Source organism: Drosophila subpulchrella, unplaced genomic scaffold (genome assembly GCF_014743375.2).
Source record: "Drosophila subpulchrella strain 33 F10 #4 breed RU33 unplaced genomic scaffold, RU_Dsub_v1.1 Primary Assembly Seq82, whole genome shotgun sequence".
Classification (NCBI taxonomy): Eukaryota; Metazoa; Arthropoda; class Insecta; order Diptera; family Drosophilidae; genus Drosophila; species Drosophila subpulchrella.
The window spans coordinates 87,501-97,500 of record NW_023665717.1 but is presented as its reverse complement, the minus strand read 5'-3'; the positions used below and the strand labels follow the sequence as shown (position 1 = coordinate 97,500).

The 10,000-nt window shown below is 33.6% G+C and overlaps 2 non-coding genes across 2 annotated transcripts; both read right to left on the bottom strand.

The window, feature by feature from the left end:
* Window positions 1-5,091: 5,091 nt before the first annotated feature.
* Window positions 5,092-9,062, bottom strand: LOC119562699. The gene has a single exon (XR_005221967.1). It is a non-coding gene; the product is annotated as a large subunit ribosomal RNA (ribosomal RNA).
* Window positions 9,063-9,463: 401 nt separating this feature from the next.
* On the bottom strand, window positions 9,464-9,642 carry LOC119562657. The gene has a single exon (XR_005221927.1). It is a non-coding gene; the product is annotated as a 5.8S ribosomal RNA (ribosomal RNA).
* Window positions 9,643-10,000: the final 358 nt, after the last annotated feature.

The following is a 10,000-nucleotide window of genomic DNA, read 5'->3' as shown; positions in this document are numbered from 1 at the left end:
CAGTGATATATGGGTAAATTCTACCATTTATTCTTATGTATATGGCATTTCTATGCCATATTTATACAATCCATTCATATCTTAATGTATATTTATTATATTATACATTATTATGCCTTATAGGTATTATACCTATAAGCCATATCCATACGATTCATTCACTAGTGCCGCCCCTCACTAGGTTTATAATTGTTATATCATTGATATACAATTTATTTCTATATATATGGCATTTATATGCCATATCCATACAATGCATTCACATTTCAATGTATATTTACTTGTTATACATTATTATGCCTTATAGGTATTATACCTATAAGCCATATCCATACGATTCACTTATATAAATATATGTATATTTTTCTATACATAATTTTTTTTTACTTTTGTATGGATTTCTATGCATATCCATAGTTTATATGGATATGCTTGGCGTTCTATATAGTATTGACAAATTCATATGCATAACATAAGTTTTGACCAATACGAGGAGGGGCCCGCCAACGACCACCTCCCTATAGTAGTTTTTTACCCCACGCACTATTGCGTGCCTGTTTACAGTACTAGTGCCAGCTATCACTAGGTTTATATATCGTGTTTCAGTGATATATGGGTAAATTCTACCATTTATTCTTATGTATATGGCATTTCTATGCCATATTTATACAATCCATTCATATCTTAATGTATATTTATTATATTATACATTATTATGCCTTATAGGTATTATACCTATAAGCCATATCCATACGATTCATTCACTAGTGCCGCCCCTCACTAGGTTTATAATTGTTATATCATTGATATACAATTTATTTCTATATATATGGCATTTATATGCCATATCCATACAATGCATTCACATTTCAATGTATATTTACTTGTTATACATTATTATGCCTTATAGGTATTATACCTATAAGCCATATCCATACGATTCACTTATATAAATATATGTATATTTTTCTATACATAATTTTTTTTTACTTTTGTATGGATTTCTATGCATATCCATAGTTTATATGGATATGCTTGGCGTTCTATATAGTATTGACAAATTCATATGCATAACATAAGTTTTGACCAATACGAGGAGGGGCCCGCCAACGACCACCTCCCTATAGTAGTTTTTTACCCCACGCACTATTGCGTGCCTGTTTACAGTACTAGTGCCAGCTATCACTAGGTTTATATATCGTGTTTCAGTGATATATGGGTAAATTCTACCATTTATTCTTATGTATATGGCATTTCTATGCCATATTTATACAATCCATTCATATCTTAATGTATATTTATTATATTATACATTATTATGCCTTATAGGTATTATACCTATAAGCCATATCCATACGATTCATTCACTAGTGCCGCCCCTCACTAGGTTTATAATTGTTATATCATTGATATACAATTTATTTCTATATATATGGCATTTATATGCCATATCCATACAATGCATTCACATTTCAATGTATATTTACTTGTTATACATTATTATGCCTTATAGGTATTATACCTATAAGCCATATCCATACGATTCACTTATATAAATATATGTATATTTTTCTATACATAATTTTTTTTTACTTTTGTATGGATTTCTATGCATATCCATAGTTTATATGGATATGCTTGGCGTTCTATATAGTATTGACAAATTCATATGCATAACATAAGTTTTGACCAATACGAGGAGGGGCCCGCCAACGACCACCTCCCTATAGTAGTTTTTTACCCCACGCACTATTGCGTGCCTGTTTACAGTACTAGTGCCAGCTATCACTAGGTTTATATATCGTGTTTCAGTGATATATGGGTAAATTCTACCATTTATTCTTATGTATATGGCATTTCTATGCCATATTTATACAATCCATTCATATCTTAATGTATATTTATTATATTATACATTATTATGCCTTATAGGTATTATACCTATAAGCCATATCCATACGATTCATTCACTAGTGCCGCCCCTCACTAGGTTTATAATTGTTATATCATTGATATACAATTTATTTCTATATATATGGCATTTATATGCCATATCCATACAATGCATTCACATTTCAATGTATATTTACTTGTTATACATTATTATGCCTTATAGGTATTATACCTATAAGCCATATCCATACGATTCACTTATATAAATATATGTATATTTTTCTATACATAATTTTTTTTTACTTTTGTATGGTTTTCTATGCATATCCATAGTTTATATGGATATGCTTGGCGTTCTATATAGTATTGACAAATTCATATGCATAACATAAGTTTTGACCAATACGAGGAGGGGCCCGCCAACGACCACCTCCCTATAGTAGTTTTTTACCCCACGCACTATTGCGTGCCTGTTTACAGTACTAGTGCCAGCTATCACTAGGTTTATATATCGTGTTTCAGTGATATATGGGTAAATTCTACCATTTATTCTTATGTATATGGCATTTCTATGCCATATTTATACAATCCATTCATATCTTAATGTATATTTATTATATTATACATTATTATGCCTTATAGGTATTATACCTATAAGCCATATCCATACGATTCATTCACTAGTGCCGCCCCTCACTAGGTTTATAATTGTTATATCATTGATATACAATTTATTTCTATATATATGGCATTTATATGCCATATCCATACAATGCATTCACATTTCAATGTATATTTACTTGTTATACATTATTATGCCTTATAGGTATTATACCTATAAGCCATATCCATACGATTCACTTATATAAATATATGTATATTTTTCTATACATAATTTTTTTTTACTTTTGTATGGATTTCTATGCATATCCATAGTTTATATGGATATGCTTGGCGTTCTATATAGTATTGACAAATTCATATGCATAACATAAGTTTTGACCAATACGAGGAGGGGCCCGCCAACGACCACCTCCCTATAGTAGTTTTTTACCCCACGCACTATTGCGTGCCTGTTTACAGTACTAGTGCCAGCTATCACTAGGTTTATATATCGTGTTTCAGTGATATATGGGTAAATTCTACCATTTATTCTTATGTATATGGCATTTCTATGCCATATTTATACAATCCATTCATATCTTAATGTATATTTATTATATTATACATTATTATGCCTTATAGGTATTATACCTATAAGCCATATCCATACGATTCATTCACTAGTGCCGCCCCTCACTAGGTTTATAATTGTTATATCATTGATATACAATTTATTTCTATATATATGGCATTTATATGCCATATCCATACAATGCATTCACATTTCAATGTATATTTACTTGTTATACATTATTATGCCTTATAGGTATTATACCTATAAGCCATATCCATACGATTCACTTATATAAATATATGTATATTTTTCTATACATAATTTTTTTTACTTTTGTATGGATTTCTATGCATATCCATAGTTTATATGGATATGCTTGGCGTTCTATATAGTATTGACAAATTCATATGCATAACATAAGTTTTGACCAATACGAGGAGGGGCCCGCCAACGACCACCTCCCTATAGTAGTTTTTTACCCCACGCACTATTGCGTGCATGTTTACAGTACTAGTGCCAGCTATCATTAGGTTTATATATCGTGTTTCAGTGATATATGGGTAAATTCTACCATTTATTCTTATGTATGTATATGGCATTTCTATGCCATATTTATATAATTCATTCATATCTTAATTTATATTTATTATATTATACATTATTATGCCTTATAGGTATTATACCTATAAGCCATATCCATACGATTCATATACTAGTGCAGCCCCTCACTAGGTTTATATATCTCATTTTAATTATATATTGGTAAATTCTATTATTTATTCTTGTGTATATGGCACTTATATGCCGCCATATCTATAAAAATGCATTTATATTTCAATGTATATTTTCTATATTATACATTATTATGCCTTAAAAAGTTATTATACCTACCATAAGGCGATATCCATACGATTCATTTATATAAAAGATATATGTATAATTTTCTATACATAATTTTTTTTTATGAATATATGGGTTTCCTAAGCATATCCATATAATACATTTAGTTTTATATGGATTAGATTGGTCTTCTTTATTGTATTGCCAAACTCATATTGATAAAATAAGTTTTGAACAATAAGAGGATCAGCCGCCAACCAACCAACCACTGCTACCATTGGAGGAACATATACTTACTTTTTATATGTCCTCTTACTTGAATGGTCCTCTCTTTACTTGAAAATTTCATTACCATAGGAATCTATTTATACATGGAATATGATTTCCACTACTTTTTCGCGTCACTAATAATTAATATGACGATACAGACTTGCTACCATAACATAAGTCTTGAACAATAATAGGAGCAGCCGCCAACCAACCACCAACCAACCAACCACTGCTACCATTGATAGTAATTTTATATGTCCTCTTTAGTTGAATTTCAATACCATAGGAATATTTATACATGGAATATGTTTTGCCACTACTTTTTCGCGTCACTAATAATATGACGATACAGTCTTGCTACCATAACATAAGTTTTGAACAATAAGAGGAGCAGACACACCAACCAACCAACCGCGCTGCTACCATTATATATACTTATATTTATATAAGTCCTCTTTACTTGAATGGCCTCTTTACTTGAATTTCAATACCATAGGAATATTTATTTATACATGGAATATGTTTTGCCACTACTTTTTCGCGTCACTAATAATATGACGATATAGACTTGCTACCATAACATAAGTTTTGAACAATAAGAGGAGCAGACACCAACCAACCAACCGCTGCTACCATTGAATGAACCATATATACAAACTTTTATATATGTCCTCTTTACTTGAATTTTAATACCATAGGAATATTTATACATGGAATATGTTTGCCACTTTATCATCGCGTCACTAATAAGATGACGATACATTTTGTTTGTTCAATATTTACTTATATATTGATGTTTCCAATTTAGGTCTTTTATATTTCTTCTTCCCTACCTTACACACCACAAACAAAGTGGCGTGCGATGCTGCAAGCAAGCATAATGATTATGCCCGCTTGCAACATCTTTATTATCGAATCATCAAGCAAAGGATAAGCTTCAGTGGATCGCAGTATGGCAGCTGCTCAACCACTTACAACACCTTGCCTGTTACAAAAGTCGTTTACAATTGATTCTAGGCTTTGTCATTGTATTAAATAATGCTTTTATATGTAACTAGCGCGGCATCAGGTGATCAAAGATCCTCCCAATTTACTATGTTACAAATTACATTGGCATCACATCCATTGTCGTTTATAAAGTAAATTATAAACTTTAAATGGTTTAGAAGCCATACAATGCAAATTGCCCCTTATTTATCATTGCAGTCCAGCACGGATACGACCTTAGAGGCGTTCAGGCATAATCCAACGGACGTAGCGTCATACCACTGTTCGCTCGAACAAGTATTGTGCCATTGGTCCGTACCTGCGGTTCCTCTCGTACTACGCAGGAATGCTGTCGCAACAACGTTTTGTCATTAGTAGGGTAAAACTAACCTGTCTCACGACGGTCTAAACCCAGCTCACGTTCCCTTGCATGGGTGAACAATCCAACGCTTGGTGAATTTTGCTTCACAATGATAGGAAGAGCCGACATCGAAGGATCAAAAAGCGACGTCGCTATGAACGCTTGGCCGCCACAAGCCAGTTATCCCTATGGTAACTTTTCTGACACCTCTTGTTAAAAACTCTTTAAACCAAAAGGATCGATAGGCCGAGCTTTTGCTGTCCCTGTGTGTACTGAACACCGAGATCAAGTCAGCATTTGCCCTTTTGCTCTATGTGTGGTTTCTGTCCGCACTGAGCTGGCCTTGGGACACCTCCGTTATTATTTGAGAGATGTACCGCCCCAGTCAAACTCCCTACCTGGCAATGTCCTTGAATTGGATCATACCTGAGTAATTGGAGTTATACCAAATTTTCAAATCAAAAATACATAAATGCACCGTTTTATTAAAGAATTTGTTTGCGATTATATAACAAACTCGTGATACTTTGATCAAGAAGCTTGCATCAAAACCCAATACCATAAGATATAATAAATATATCCGTATAATGGCTAGGAAATGATACACGTTCCATTTAATCAAGTAAGTAAGGAAACAATAAGAGTAGTGGTATTTCATTGGCGATACCAAACCGAAGTCTAATATCTCCCACTTATTCTACACCTCTTATGTCTCCTTACACTGCCAGATTAGAGTCAAGCTCAAAAGGGTCTTCTTTCCCCGCTAATTATTCCAAGCCCGTTCCCTTGGCTGTGGTTTCGCTAGATAGTAGATAGGGACAGTAGGAATCTCGTTAATCCATTCATGCGCGTCACTAATTAGATGACGAGGCATTTGGCTACCTTAAGAGAGTCATAGTTACTCCCGCCGTTGACCCGCGCTTACTTGAATTTCTTCACTTTGACATTCAGAGCACTGGGCAGAAATCACATTGTGTCAACACCCGCTAGGGCCATCACAATGCTTTGTTTTAATTAGACAGTCGGATTCCCCAAGTCCGTGCCAGTTCTGAATTGATTGTTAATTGATAATCGTTATAATTAATAAGAACTAATTGGTTTAACCCAATTAGTATTCTTAAAAATTTTAGCAAGAAAGTTCCACAATTGGCTACGTAACTAAACTATCCGGGGAACAAGTGACCAACATAAATGCCAGACACTCTATTTACCCAGAACGAGCACATAAACCATGTTATTGTTTCCCAATCAAGCCCGACTATCTCAATCTTCAGAGCCAATCCTTATCCCGAAGTTACGGATCTAATTTGCCGACTTCCCTTACCTACATTATTCTATCGACTAGAGACTCTTCACCTTGGAGACCAGCTGCGGATATTGGTACGGCCTGTTGAGAAGTTTGCGTGTCCCCACCATAAATTTTCAAGGTCCGAGGAGAAAATATCGACACAACAGTATATGTCATGCTCTTCTAGCCCATCTACCATATCTCTCTGCGAAAGACTTCCATGGTAGTACGGCTATAAAACAGAAAAGAAAACTCTTCCGATATCTCTCGACGGCTTCTTTATGGTCGTTCCTGTTGCCAGGATGAGCACGAGGCCCATATTTAATAACAAACGGATACTCAACAGGTTACGGAATTGGAACCGTATTCCCTTTCGTTCAAAATTATTCAAGTATATTAATTAGCTTGATTTATATAATATAATTATATTTGTATGGCATTTGTGTTTTACTTGAAAATTTTCGGCTTTCGCCTTGAACTTAGGACCGACTAACTCGTGATCAACCACTGTTCACACGAAACCCTTCTCCACTTCAGTCCTCCAAGGTCTCATTCGATTATTTGCTACTACCACCAAGATCTGTACCAATGGCAGCTCCATGCAGGCTTACGCCAAACACTTCTACGCATACCATTGTACCTTCCTACTCACTAAAGTTTCAAAATTTATATCACAAGTAATATAAATCATCTACTTTAGCGGTAATGTATAGGTATACAACTTAAGCGCCATCCATTTTAAGGGCTAGTTGCTTCGGCAGGTGAGTTGTTACACACTCCTTAGCGGATTTCGACTTCCATGATCACCGTCCTGCTGTTTTAAGCAACCAACGCCTTTCATGGTATCTGCATGAGTTGTTAATTTGGGCACCGTAACATTACGTTTGGTTCATCCCACAGCGCCAGTTCTGCTTACCAAAAGTGGCCCACTGGGCACATTATATCATAACCTTGAACTTCATATCAAGAAAGTTAAGGTTCTTACCCATTTAAAGTTTGAGAATAGGTTAAGATCGTTTCGACCCTAAGGCCTCTAATCATTCGCTTTACCAGATAAGATTATTTTATATAACATTAAAATGCACCAGCTATCCTGAGGGAAACTTCGGAAGGAACCAGCTACTAGATGGTTCGATTGGTCTTTCGCCCCTATACTCAATTCTGACAATCGATTTGCACGTCAGAACTGTTTCGGTCTTCCATCAGGGTTTCCCCTGACTTCAACCTGATCAAGTATAGTTCACCATCTTTCGGGTCACAGCATATATGCTCAAGGTACGTTCCAGTTAGAGGCATAAATAATATAAATATCATTATACATAACTATATAGAACGCCCCGGGATTGTGTTAATTAGCTATAAATAGTTAAAAAACTAATCCCATTATTAGTCAAGTTAATTACGCTATTAGGTTTATATCCCAATAACTTGCACATATGTTAGACTCCTTGGTCCGTGTTTCAAGACGGGTCCCGAAGGTATCCTGAATCTTTCGCATTGTTAATCATACAAGTGCATATAATAAACACAAAAATCAATGATAATTATGCCATTATATAATTCCGAAAAATTAACGCACTGTATTCATATAAATCTATCAGCACTTTATCAAATTAATAACATTTATTCTGTGTTAAAATGCAAGCAAATTAATTTGAATAAACTATAAGTTATATTTTATGATAAATTTTGTATGCTAATAGATTACAATGTCCTTATATGGAAAAAATGCACACTATTATCATAATATTGTTTAAATATTACAATTTTAATGATGAATTTTCCATAACGGATATTCAGGTTCATCGGGCTTAACCTCTAAGCAGTTTCACGTACTGTTTAACTCTCTATTCAGAGTTCTTTTCAACTTTCCCTCACGGTACTTGTTTACTATCGGTCTCATGGTTATATTTAGTTTTAGATGGAGTTTACCACCCACTTAGTGCTGCACTATCAAGCAACACGACTCTTTGGAAACATCATCTAGTAATCATTAACGTTATACGGGCCTGGCACCCTCTATGGGTAAATGGCCTCATTTAAGAAGGACTTAAATCGTTAATTTCTCATACTAGAATATTGACGCTCCATACACTGCATCTCACATTTGCCATATAGACAAAGTGACTTAGTGCTGAACTGATTTCTTTTCGCTCGCCGCTACTAAGAAAATCCTGGTTAGTTTCTTTTCCTCCCCTAATTAATATGCTTAAATTCAGGGGGTAGTCCCATATGAGTTGAGGTTGTGTATAACTTTTTTTGCAATTAATTCTTTATATATAATGATAAAACATTTTATTAAATTCGTTATATATTTTATATATTTGTATGGCATTTGTTTGGTCTAACGAATCAACGAAGAATAATAATATTGTCAACGGCTTTCTATTTACTAATCTTTAATAAGAGACAATTCTAGATAAATTTTTTATGCTAGACATTTCTCAGTATTATTTGATTGAAAAAGAAAATATTTCTCTTCGTTTTTCACATTCAAATTATTTACTAATGTGAGATAATGTTTTTCATATATTTGTTAATATTATGAATAATATAATAATTAAATTATTATTATCCAATAATATACCATATGCTTATAAAATTTCATTATAAAATTTATATAAACAACTTAATTAGCATAGTCTTACAACCCTCAACCATATGTAGTCCAAGCAGCACTATAAAATTAATTAAAGTACATAACAGCATGGACTGCGATATGCGTTCAAAATGTCGATGTTCATGTGTCCTGCAGTTCACACGATGACGCACAGTTTGCTGCGTTCTTCATCGACCCATGAGCCGAGTGATCCACCGCTTAGAGTTTTATATATTGGTTTGGTAATTTTGTCATATATGTTTTTATTGAAAGAAATTAAAAATACACCATTTTACTGGCATATATCAATTCCTTCAATAAATTGATTTTTATACCTAAAACGAATGCTGCGAAATGTCTTAGTTTCATATAACCAATAATATATCAAGTATTTTTTAAATGGCATTTACGGTATTAATACTTTTTTTTAGCGATATATATTGAAATTTATATAAAACATTAACCTGTAATAATCAGGTACAACATTGTACATTTTAGGTTGTTGCATTATCCAATGTATGCGCATAACTGAGATGAACAATACATATCGCAACGCGTGTATATTATGGTCCATATACACACAGT